This window comes from Macaca nemestrina, chromosome 1 (assembly GCF_043159975.1).
Source record: "Macaca nemestrina isolate mMacNem1 chromosome 1, mMacNem.hap1, whole genome shotgun sequence".
NCBI classification, from domain to species: domain Eukaryota; kingdom Metazoa; phylum Chordata; class Mammalia; order Primates; family Cercopithecidae; genus Macaca; species Macaca nemestrina.
The window spans coordinates 7742336-7754982 of NC_092125.1; the positions used below are offsets into that span (position 1 = coordinate 7742336).

The following is a 12647-nucleotide window of genomic DNA, read 5'->3' on the forward strand; positions in this document are numbered from 1 at the left end:
GTAATTTATAAAGGAAAGAAGTTTAATTGACTCATAGTTCCACGTAACTGGGGAAGCCTTACAATCATGGCAGAAGGCAAATGAGGAGCAAAGTCATTTCTTACATGGCAGCAGGCAAGACAGCTTGTGCAGGGGAACTCCCATTTATAAAACCGTCAGATCTCATGAAACTTATTCATGACCATGAGAACAGTACGGGGAAAACCACCTCCATGATTCAATTATCTCCACCTGGTCCCACACTTGACACATGGGAATTATTACAATTCAAGGTGAGATTTGGGTGGGGACACAGTCAAACTGTATCACCCAGTATAAACCACCTAGCTCTAATTTTGCTTCTGTCATGGAGAAACTATTTTTAAAAATTCCTCTGGGTGTTTTTTCTCCCATATTAATGCATTTTTTATTTTTACTCTCTCTGTTTCTCTGTAGTCTTTACTACCATTAAAGCAAATCAGTGACATTTATTGCCATAGTGAAAGGTAGAGAGATATATCTGAAGTCCATAGGGCAGGAGAGAAAAAGGTGATCCCTGGGAATATTACTTCTGGACAGGAAGGGAAAGTAGAAATTCTTCCTGGGTTATAGGGCAGGGACAGGATCCTTCAGCAACCTGGTGTCCAGCCCTCAGGAATTGTATGCCAATCTGAAGAGGACAGGAACCAGTGAGAAGAAACAAAGGCTCTTCTACAATGCTGAGAGACTCCATAAATTTCCATGTGCACGCACATCTATGGGGAAAGATAAGGAAGGCAGACACTTTGGAGGAAAGAAACACTGTAGGTAAGAAGTTAAAACTTAGATTGTGAGATATGAAGTGCTATTTACCAGAAAAAATAAAATTACATTATACTGGAAAATTCCAAGATTTCTTACCAGCTGCTATAAGTAAGGATAGGGCCTCCAGATTAGGATGAGAGAAATTATAGAAAGAGGAAAAGTCTACATTTGTAGTACCTCCTTCATGTATAGTGTATTAATTTTAGATAATGCTGTGCTTTCATAACTCATTCTTTTGAGTTATTAATAATGGCTCCTCTTAAAATACAAAGAGATTTTCTGGTAGGCATTGAATGTCAAGCTATGCTAAGTATCAAGACCATGACATGAATCAGGTTACTGTGACTCATCTCATGTACCTAGAGAGACCTGCAAGGATGCAGAAGAGACTGATATCATAGTGTCATGGTCTGTGGGGTAAATCCCTAATGAGAGAAGGCAGGACTAGGAAAAACTCTATTTTATAGAAACCTAAGTCAAGGCCCAAAAAGTGGACACCTGGGCCTTGGGTGTTTGGGAAAAGCTGCAGAGAGGACAGGGAAAGGTATGCCAGGAGGTGGGACTGGGGGAGAGACCTGTGAGCAAACTTCTCCTTAGCTCTGCATGATGTTGCAAAAGTGTGTGAATTTTGGCTCCAGACAAATCTGAGATTAGATTCTCCCTGGCCACTAGTGCCTGATGCCTTTGGACAAACTTATCTGCATAAAGGGAGAGCACTGCTTGAGGACGTAGTGAGAATTAAATGAGAAAACATTTGTTAAATGCCCAACACTATGCTTGTCACAGGGTAGCTACTGTGCCCATAACTGTAGATTTTAATGTCTGAAAGTGAGGGCTACACTAATTTGCTCTGGAGGTTTCCCTGAGCAGATGGTGAATAAGTGTCAGAAAATGAATGATATACTCTGTGTCATGGGTGGCCCAGAAGCATGTGGTGGCACGTGTGGTTTATATCTCTTTATGAGTGTTCTGAGTCACTCTGAACCCAAATGACAGCTGTGTGTAAGCAATTCCTGCTGGCAGGCTTACTGGTCTAGAAAGCCAAAGAGCAACAACAATACCCACCCCCCAACTAAAAAAAAAAAATTCCCCAAACCTCATTACCATTGGGACTTGTTAGCTTTGTACCCTTCTGTGAAGACGATTTGATTTGTGGCTCCTCCAACTGATTTAACTATGGCTTTGCCAGTCTGTCCTATCTATTAAGTTAGAGCAAAAATCTTTTCAAGTGTCAGCCAGGGGAATCCATCCGGAGTTCTGGAGGTCCTGGCAGCACTAACTGGGAGAAAAGAGGAACGCATGCTTTCTTCCTGAGACTGTGACTTAGTACACTGGAGTTGCAGTGACAAAACACCTGAGACTGGCTGAGTTATAAAGAACAGAAATTTATTTCTCACAGGTCCGGAGGCTGGGAAGTTCAAGGTCATGGTGCCTGCATTCAGTTCTGGTGAGGGCGGCTCTCTGCTTCCAAGATGGTGCTTTGTTGCTCTGTATGGCAGGACAAAAGGGACCTAAGTTAGTTTTCTCCACCCCTGTGACAAGGCACTAATCCATTCGTGAGGACAGATCTCTCATGACTCAATCACTTCCCCATAGGACCCATCTTTTAATACTATGACAATGAGGACTACACTTTACCATAAATTTTGAAAGACAGGCAAATTCAAACCATAGCATTCTGCCCCAGTCTCCCCTAAATTTGTGTCCTTCTCACATATGAAATACATTCATTCCATTCCAATAGCCCCTCCAATCTTTACTTATTCCAGCATCAACTTAAAAATCTGTGTCCAAAATCTAAACTAAATATCATCTAAATTAGGTACAGATAAAACTTGTGGTACGATCTCTCTGATTCAAATTCCTTTTCCAGCTGTGAGCCTGTGAAATAAAGCAAGGTACTTTTAACATACAGTAGTGGGACAGGCATCAGATAGACATTCCCATTCTAAGAAAAAGTAACGGAAAGGCAGAAAGGGGTAATAGGTCCTGAGTGAGTCTAAAACTCAACAAGGCAAACAACATTCAATCTTGAGATCTAAGAATAATACTCTTTGACTCCATGTCCCTTATTCCAGACACACTGGGGCAGGGGTTGGGTCCCCAAGACTCCAAGGGATCCTACTCCCATGGATTGCCTGAGCTCAGCTCATGCTGAAGCTGTTATGGGTTAGACTCAAGTGCCTGGGGCTCCCCCAGGCTGCCACTGCACACTGGTGGTCCTACATGTCTCAGATCTCATAGGTTGCTCCAACCTCATGCCTCTTCTGGGCATTGCTCTGGTGGGAATTTTCAGTGGCAGTCTTCTCCTGGTAGAAGTTCTCTGCCTGTTCTCCAAGGCTCTCCAAGGCATCTTTTGAAATCTAGGTGGAGGTAGCCATGTTTCCACAGATCATGAACTCTGTGTGCCTGCAGAGTTAGCATCACATGGATGCCACCGTGTAATACAGCTTGTACCCTGCTGAGTGGCTTGAGTAACAGCTAGGGCAGCCAAGAAACGCTGCACCAGAATGCAGGGAGCAGAGATTTGAGGTGGCCCTGGGCAGTGAGGCCACAGGCACCTTGGGTCCCTCTTTTGAAACTGTTCTGCCCGCGAGGCCATGGCACTTTGGGCCTGTGAGAGTGGGGTATCCACAAAGATTTCAGAAACACCTTTGCGATTATTCTTTCATTGTCTCAGTGAATAGCACCTGGCTTCCTTCTATCCATATTAACCTCCGTTTCAAACAGTTGCTTAGCCACACCCTTAATATTCACTCCAAAACACACTTTCTTTTTCTTTACATGGCCAGGCTGAGAATTTTCCAAATCTTTAAGTTCTATTTCTATTTTGATAATAAATTCCATCTTTAATTAAGTTATGTCTTTTTGCATTTTTTTTCACAAATAGCACTTTTTATTTGACACTATTTGAAGTCTGAACTTTAAACAGATTCTTGGACGGGTGGTTCATATCCATCAGCTCATTCAACTTTAGCACCTGTCTCATCCCCAGTGGCTTTTCCAGAACTACTGCCTTCACCATGAAGCTTCGTGAGCTTTCCCAATTCAAACCTGGCTTCTTCAGCACTTATACTTTCTAACGAACACTTCATGGAGAGGATAAACAGATTGGCAAGCCTTTTCTATGTCTTTTCCAATGCTGTCTGGAATCAATTTATTGACCACTTCTTTCAAGTCATTTGTCTGCACCTCTTGGGTCATGATTTCCATCATCTTCCGGATTTGGCAGACCTGTTGGTACTGAGCATAAGAAGTCTTCCGTATCTGATTGTTGCGTTTTTTAGTAAAACCAACACAGAACAGACGAAGCAAGTAACCATCGGTAGTCTTGACATCAACATGAGCTTCAATCATTGTCTGCCACTTTTTGACCATGGAACACATTTTGTCATGGGTAAGATCCATGCCATGGAAGTTAGTCGGGCAGTTTTTGCCCTGAACATCTTCAGTAATCAGCTTGAATTTTCTAAATGCAACTTAATCATTCTGCAAATCAGCAAGACTCACTTCAAACACGTGACCCTTGAGACCACCGGATACAATTTTGGTTCCTTGGGTCCTGGTGACGAGTGTCTTTCCAATATTTCTTATATTGAACATAGCAGGTGCTTTCACATCACACCAATCTTTCTTAGAAAATGGACCAACCACTTTCTTCTTGGCTCCCTTTTTGCCGCCTTTTGTAAGGCGCTTGTTCTTGCCAACCGCCATGGTGCTGGTTAGAGAGCCAAAAGGCTCTTTTTGCGTTTTTCTATATATAAGCAGTCAAGAGAAGCCATGCAGCACCCTGAGTGGTTTGTTGAGATACTTTTCATCAAATATTCTAGTTCATTGTCCTTAGGTTCTGCCTTCCACAGAGTACCAGGACATGGATAAAATTCAGCCAAGTTATTTGCCACTTTATAAAAAGAGTGGCCTTTTCTCCAGTTTCCAGTAAGATATTCCTCATTTTCAAATAAAACCTCAGCAGAATGAACTTTACTGTCCGTATTTCTACCAACATTCTGATCATGACCATTTAGAAAATCTCTAAGATGATTTAGGCTCTTCCTACAGCTCTCTCCTTCTAAGCCCTCATTAGAATTGTCCTTCATTCACAACAATCTAGGCTTTTTCTAGTGCGCACCTTCAAACTCTTTCAGTCTCTATGCATTACCCACTTTCAAAGCTGCTCCGCATTTCCAGGTGTTTGCTACATAACACCCTACTTCTGGTACCAGTATCTGTCTTGGTTACATATTCAAAGCACAGAATTGTGATTTACTCTTCTATCAGAACACTTTATTCTACCACTTATTTCCGTTTAGAAGTGAAAGAGGTAGACCAGACTAGGAATGCAAAACTTGGAGTTTATGAGAAAGGGTGATTTGGATTTTCTTCCTGTGCATATATAACCCAAGTATCTCTGACTCTCTGTGCATTTACACTTGCTGTTGCTCTTGCCAGCACCTGATTTAGGTTAAGTTTTAGCTGTTGTCCCATCCTAACTGCCCATCTCTTCTGTCCACTGCATACTCCCCAGTGACCCCTGTTTATGTCTCAAAGCAGTCAGAGTATTGGAACTTTTTTTAAGTTCGAAGGAAGAACTTGAAGAAGGACATTGCACAAAATATTCCACTTTTGCTCTTTATTTAAAGGTGCTTTCCACATGGCAGTTGCAAAATTTCTTTATCTTTTCATTGTTCCTCTTCCTTACAATAAACCTCCTACTCATTCACGTGAGACCATGAACGCCACGTTTTCCTCTCTCTTCTACATCAAATTCCCCAACTACTAGTGTATGCACCTAGAAAAGAGTATCTCTAGCATGCCTTGGTTTCTCTTATAAGTGTATTTAAAATTTTTTATTTATATTAATCTTTCTATGTAATAAATGGTAATCAAATTAGAAAGAGAAAATAGGCAGCTATGTGATAAATACAGACCAATATAAAATGCTGGAAAAGCCTACCATCTATGTTAGAAAAGTGCTTGCAAAAATAAATGCTGTTTTGAGTGGAAAATGCAGCTTTATAAAGGAATCACTTCTCAGTTAAAGGATCAGAGCTGAAGGTTGCCAAGGTTGGGTCTTGGGATGAATACACCAAGTGGAGAAGCCTGTCCTTCAGGCCAAGGCATGCACACATTTCAACTTCCAGGAGAACTGACTGATTGATATGGTGAGGGGACAGGAATAGAAGTTTAGTACTATTGCCTCAAGTTGGACAGCTCTGTGGTGCCATTCATATGCCTGTCTGCCCATGGGATCAGGCTGGGATTATACCTTAGGTGAAACTATGTCTTTACTGAACTTCTTTCCTCTGCCCAATCCTTTGTCTCTCATTTCTTTAGAGGGTCTTTTTGAGGGGGATCCCACAGTAAATCACAGCACAAAAATCCCCATTTCAGGCTTCTGGGAAACACAATCTAAGACACTTGCTGTGGTATATGCAGAGTGATGGAGTGGGCAGCTGGGCTGTGACTTACAGGCCAGTGGACACATTCATGCAATCCTTCCTTTGTGGTTGTGGTTTTTACTACCAGATTGATGGTTACATATTGCAAAAATGACCACCACTTTTCGAGACCACCATCACTTGTGATGGTGAATGACTTCTTGTGAGATCTGGATGTTTAAAAGTGTGAAGCACCTTGCTCTCTCTTGCTCCTGATTTTGCCATGTAGCATGCTTGCTGCCCCTTATCCTTCTGCCATGATATGATTTGGATCTGAGTCCCCCTCCAAATCTCATGTCAAATTGTAATCCCAAATGTTGGAGCTGGGGCCTGGTGGGAGGCGATTGGATCATTGGGGCAGTTTTTCATGGTTTAACACCATTTTCCTTGGTGCTGTCATCATGATAGTGATGAGATCTGGTTGTTTAGAAACATGTACCACCACGCCTCCTTCCTTCTGCTCCAGTCATGTGAAGTGATGGCTCTCCCTTTGCCTTCACCATGATTGTAAGTTTCCTGAGGCCTCCTCAGAAGTCAAGCAGATGCTGCCATGCTTCATAGACAGCCTGCAGAACTGTGAGCCAATGAAACCTCTTTTCTTTATAAATTCCCCAATTTCAGGTATTTTTTTACAGCAATGTGAGAACAGACTAATACATGCCCTGACTGTAAGTTTCCTGACACCTCCTCAGAAGCCAAGCAGATGTCAGCATTATGCTTCCTGTATAGTCTACAGAACCATGAGTCAATTAAAACTCTTTTTTTTATAACTTACTCAGTCTCAGGTATTTCTTTATAGCAATGCAAGAATAGCTTAATATACATGGTCAATGGGTTATATCTGTTTTTACAAAAGAGGAAACTAATGCTCAGAGAAGGAATGTAATTTGCCCAAGGTGTAGTTAGCAGATGGATTTGAAGATAAGTTTGCTTGACTTAAATGACTATCATTAGGTAGCTCTTGGAAATGTAGGCTTCTTGTCACAGTATGTACCTTTCAAAATCGTATGGTTGGACAAATCTATGCATACTATTTAATATTCTTTTAATCTTGGCCTCCAAGTCTTACATGGAACTTCAGATCCATAAGAAATTTCCAAGCAATTATTATTTCCACATTTCAGTTTAGAACAGCATTTCCCTGTTTTTGTATTAGGGGACAGACTTCTAAATTTTCAGACATGCCTTTCAGTCATCTGTCTTCTAAACTATATCCTCCAGCATAAACTATGTCCTCAATAAAACCTATTATATTTTATACAAATATTTCTTCTGCACCTCTTTGTGTCCGTCTGTGTCCTAAGCTCTGGAGAGGCAAAGACGAATAAAGTAGTCTATTCTTTCAAGGAGTCACATTTTAGTGAAGACAAAAAATATACACATAATTTTTTAAAACCACACACAACTCATAAATAAAATATGGAAGTGTTAAATGGAGTACTAAAACTAGTCTGGTGAGTGAAGGGGTAAAGTGATCAGAAGGTTTCCTTGGAGGAGGCCTAAACTAAGTCTCAAAGGAGTTCACCTGGCTGGGTGGGGTTGAGTGGGGTTGAGTGAGTACAGTAGACAAGGGTCAATAAATGCTGTAATGTATAAACTCTCAAAGTTCAGGAGCCAATATAGTAAAAGTTTATATGTTGTTCATGTTAGAGTTTGATGCAGACATTTCTGTTGAGAGGGTGAGTGTGAGACTCTGTCCCTAAAGTTATTGAGAGATCAAGGCTGACAGATGGTCTGCATCTTGGATACAGACGCCTTCTGATGTCTCATTGACATCCAGTAGGGAGAGAAGACAGGATGTAGAGAGCACATGTGCATCTTAACCACTTCCCTATGCATCACTTCCTTGAAGGCTGCATTGGTGAGCCTAACCACATGGCCTGACCGTGAGGAGGGGACTTTGTTTTGTTAACTGCTGTATTCCCCACAAAAGGAGCAGTAAACACATTAAATGCACAAGAAATGTTTGTCAAATTTTTTTGTGATTGAATGTATCTTTGCACTATTAGTACAGCATCCACCACACAGTGCCATTCTATAAATATTGGTAGAAATGAAGTATAGTTTTCTATCTTTTCTTTTTACCTATGTTAAAAATTATTAAAATGTACTAAAAATCTAACACACTGGAGTATATTAATTTCTCAGTTATGAACCCCAGAATTATGACAGGTTAGAAAAATTCTGGGAAATATTTGTTTGTATGGGCACCAAAGTGGAACTTTAGCTCTATCAGCAATAGAATCCTTCCTTCTTTCTCTTCCTCTCTCCCTCCCTCCCTCCTTCCTCACCTCTCTTTCTCTCTTTTCCTCCTTTCCTTTCTTCCATTTCTATAGACCTGAACATATTCCATAGTGCTTCTGTCCTATCTGTTTGGGGGAATACAGAGATTTGCTGGACACAACTTTTGCTTTACAAAAGGAATCTAGACATATTACCAAGAACAAGAACACAAGGCAAACAGTGACAAACACCACATTAGAGCCATAGATAGAACCACCCACTTACCTAGTCTATGTGGCTGAAGAGGGGCTGGCTCAAAAACACCTCCCACATCAGCTGTACCTTTTCGCCATCTGGAGTATCTGGTACACCTACAGTTCAGGTGCCACACTCCACTTCGAGTTTCAGCAAGAAGAAAGTGGCAGAGGAGATGACTGGGTGAAAGCCTTCTACTGGCAAAGCCATTATTTTCACATCAACATCTTACATCTCCCAAGGGATATTTCTGGTCATAAATATGTACCTGAAAGGGATACTTCTCATGAACCATCTTCTTGATTGCCAGGCCCAAGGATTAGAATTGCACATATCAGAAGGATAATTTTCACTCCCTTTAAAAAGCAAATTACCTATAAGGCATATAAATAGCTGTTCCCACAGAGGCAGCTGAGTTTGGAGAACATACTACCAGCAGGGGTTATTGATATTTTTATGTGATCAGGAAAACTGCCTTAAACAAATTTTCCTTCCTAGTGAGACATTCATCAGTCAGGCCATCAAGTCAAAAAGGCCCAAGTTCTCAAGAACCTTGTATTACATGGATCATGAAATTCTTCAGCAACTTGAGGAATATGATGTTCTTGTAGTTCTGGGAATTTGTATTCTGTAACAAGTAGTACAGGGCCCATTTATGGTTCCCAAGAGCACCAAGGTAAATGTCAAGTTAATATCATTAGAAAAAAATAAAAAAGACTCCCACATTTATCTTTTACGAATAAAGGCAATTTCATCAGTAAGGCAATAAGGACAGAAAACATATCTGGCTGACATATTAGTTGAGTGGTTGTCTATGTTTTTAATTTCAAAGAAACTCAGAAAGAACATGGAATATCTTCAATTGTGATCATTCAGCTAGCTGTAGGGGAGTCAAAACTCCACCTCCATCCTCTTTGGGTTCTGCCTGGACGCTAAAGTTCAGTCGATATAGACAGATTAACAGGAGAAAAGCATACAAATTTATTTAATACAAGTTTACGTGACACAGAAGCCTTCATAAGAAAATGAAGACCCCAAAAAAGCAGCTAGAGCCACTCACTTGCATACTGAATTGGACAACGAACACGGTTGCAAATATAATGAGGCAAAGGGGCCTCGGCTAGGGTAGTTAATTGGGTAAAGAAGTGACTAAGAAGATAAGGGTTAGTTTAACAAGGTCAACTTGTGGAGCCCTCTCTTGGCTTCAACTTTCTGTTCTTGATGATAAGAGCATTGCTTTTATAGGGAGCTCGTCTTTCAAATGGGAATGCCACCTCCTGCTTTTAAGAAACACAAAAATGGTCAGAAGGATCTTTTTGCACCTACTGTTTTTTAAGTACCTTGAACAGCAATAATTATGATGCCAGAGCAGCATATTTTGGGGATGGCGTATTCTTAACTCCTTCATCACCAATAACTACATTGCAAGCATTTCAAAGAGGATCTTCACTGTTTTCATCTCTAGCCTCTTTCTACTCTTCCAAGTGAGTTGACTTCTATTTTTATGATGTTGTTTTCACTATGTGAACCAAATTATTAGTGTCACTCAGGAAAAGTCACTAAATGGCATTTATTTACTTTAAGGCTGATAGGAAATACAAATAGTAATTTAGCTGAGAAGAAATATGTCTGTTTTCCTGCAAACTGTTGTATAATAATGCTCAGTTGGGAGGTAATGGGTAAACTGCAGTCATTCCTTCAAGAAACCCAACCTGCCTTCCATAGACCTACTTAGCAAAAGCAGCAAGAGCTGCCCATTCCTTGAAGCTGTGGCTCCTGTGACTGTAAGATAATTCTTCCTGGAACTTGTTTCTAATCCAGGATACTATTGAGATGCCCCTGAAGGTTCCTTAATAAACAGTCTAAAGGTATTCATTTTATTAGGATTAGAAAGTGAATCTATATTTTAGGAGCCAGACTAAATAATGACAAACATTCAGAGTCACATTTTTCATTTATTAGAATGACAACTTTCCAGGTTATGTGGTGATTCAGAGATCTGAATCTGAATTTCCATTCTGCCACTTACCAGCTATCTGCCTTTGGATGTCTTGCTAAACTGCTCTGGGTTTCACTCAGGTGCTGATTTTTAAAGTAAAAAAAAGAATGTTTTCCTTTTTGACTTCAAAGTATGTTTTATGACAAGAAATAAGAAAAAGAATGTAAACATGACATTTAAGCTATAAACTATTATTAAGATAATTCAATAAATAGGGTGCGTGTATGACTGCTTATGTTTACATCTGTGTGGTGATAAATCCTATTTGCTCTATATATTTAAAATAACTAAGACTAGATAAAACAAACCACAATACCTTTTTGTCTCCATAATTTTTAGCTCCGGAAGTATGTTGATTTGGAAGCAAATTAACCTGATGCTTGGAGATCTCAATGACTGCTTGCTGTGTTAAAGTGGCTTGGGATAAAACTTGAGTTAATACTACTCAAGATTTCTCTTCCTCTCAAGAAAGAGAAGATGATCAGTTTCAGAGACGGCACATTTGGAGACAATGTCTTGCCTCTTCATTAAAAGCTTGGACAAAATTTTCATAGAGTTTATGTGCCGAAAGCACAGATGCACAGACGTTATGAGGGCAAACAAGTGTCTTTCACTGAAGAGAGCTTTTAGTGTCTCTCAATAAACCGCCTCAGTAAATTAATTTATTAACATTAATGTATAGATTCCTACATGAGATCAACAAACTGACTTTTTAAAAAATGGAAAGAGTCAAATTTGGTCTACATTCCTCTAAATGATGAATTTTACTAACTTTTAGTTACTGAAGTAACCAGTTTTGGAGTATCAGATAACTTCAGTCAGAATATAAATTTGGTCGATCAAAGATCTGGCTCTTGATAAAGTAAGATAAACAAAGATACAAGTTCTTTAAAAAGAGGTCATATCCAGAAGATACTTGCATTCATATGTTTCGCACAGCACTATTTACATTATCAAAAATATAGAATCAGCCTAAGGGTCCATCAACCATCAATGGATGACTGGGAAAAAAAATGTCATATAAGTGGCTGACAAGATGACCGAATAGGAATAGCTCCGGTCTACAGCTCCCAGCAAGATCAACACAGAAGGCAGGTGATTGCTGCATTTCCAACAGAAGTATCTGGCTCATTTCATCGGGACTGGTTAGACAGTGGCTACAGCCCCCAGAGGGTGAACCAAAGCAAACTCAGAAAGTCCAAGGGGTCGGGGAACTCCCTCCCTGGGCCAAGGGAAGCCATGAGGGACTGTGCCCTGAGGAACGGTGCATTCCAGCCCAGATACTATGCTTTTCCCACAGCATAGTATAGACCATCTGCTGGTCTGCAACGGAACCTGCAGACCAGCAGATTCCATTGGGTGCCTACACCACCAGAGCCCTGGGTTTCAAGCACAAAACTGGGTGGCGTTTGGGCAGACACTGAGCTAGCTGCAGGAGTTTTTTTTCATACCTCAGTGGCACCTGAAATGCAAGACAGAACCATTCACTGCCTTGGAAAGGGGACTGAAGCCAGGGAGCCAAGTGGTCTAGCTCAGTGGATCCCACCCTGATGGAACCCAGCAAGCTAAGATTCACTGGCTTGAAATTCTCGCTGCCAGCACAGCAGTCTGAAGTTGACCTGGGACACTTGAGCTAGGTGCGAGGAGGGGCATCTGCCATTACTGAGGCTTGAATAGGCAGTTTTCCCCTCACAGTGTAAACAAAGCTGCCAGCAAGTTCGAACTGGCTGGAGCCCACCACAGCTCGCAAAGCCACTGTAGCCAGACTGGCTTTCTAGATTCCTCCTCTCTGGGAAGGGCATCTCTGAAAGAAAGGCAGCAGCCCCCATCAGGGGCTTATAGATAAAACTCCCATCTCCCTGGGATGGAGCACCTGGGAGAAGAGGCGGCTGTGGGCACAGCTTCAGCAGACTTAAAGGTTCCAGCCTGCCGGCTCTGAAGAGAGCAGT

At 41.0% G+C, this 12647-nt stretch overlaps 2 long non-coding RNA genes and 1 pseudogene across 6 annotated transcripts in view; 1 reads left to right on the forward strand and 2 right to left on the reverse strand.

The window, feature by feature from the left end:
- The window catches only part of LOC105474646 (uncharacterized), a 51664-nt gene extending 40232 nt beyond the window's left edge, over positions 1-11432 (forward strand). For 2 of the 3 annotated variants that reach the window (XR_011610183.1, XR_011610187.1), the window contains one exon: positions 11038-11432. This is a non-coding gene — a long non-coding RNA (uncharacterized lncRNA). Of the gene's footprint in view, positions 1-9944; positions 10184-11037 lie in introns of all 3 variants that reach the window. The other variant, XR_011610188.1, reaches the window with a different exon arrangement.
- LOC105474649 (uncharacterized) overlaps positions 1-12647 on the reverse strand; it is a 45299-nt gene that overhangs the window by 16067 nt on the left and 16585 nt on the right. For 2 of the 3 annotated variants that reach the window (XR_011610191.1, XR_011610197.1), the window contains exon 3: positions 8730-8967. This is a non-coding gene — a long non-coding RNA (uncharacterized lncRNA). Of the gene's footprint in view, positions 1-2150; positions 2270-8729; positions 8968-12647 lie in introns of those variants that run through there. The other variant, XR_011610193.1, reaches the window with a different exon arrangement.
- LOC105474648 (small ribosomal subunit protein eS1-like) lies at positions 2151-5624 on the reverse strand (annotated as a pseudogene).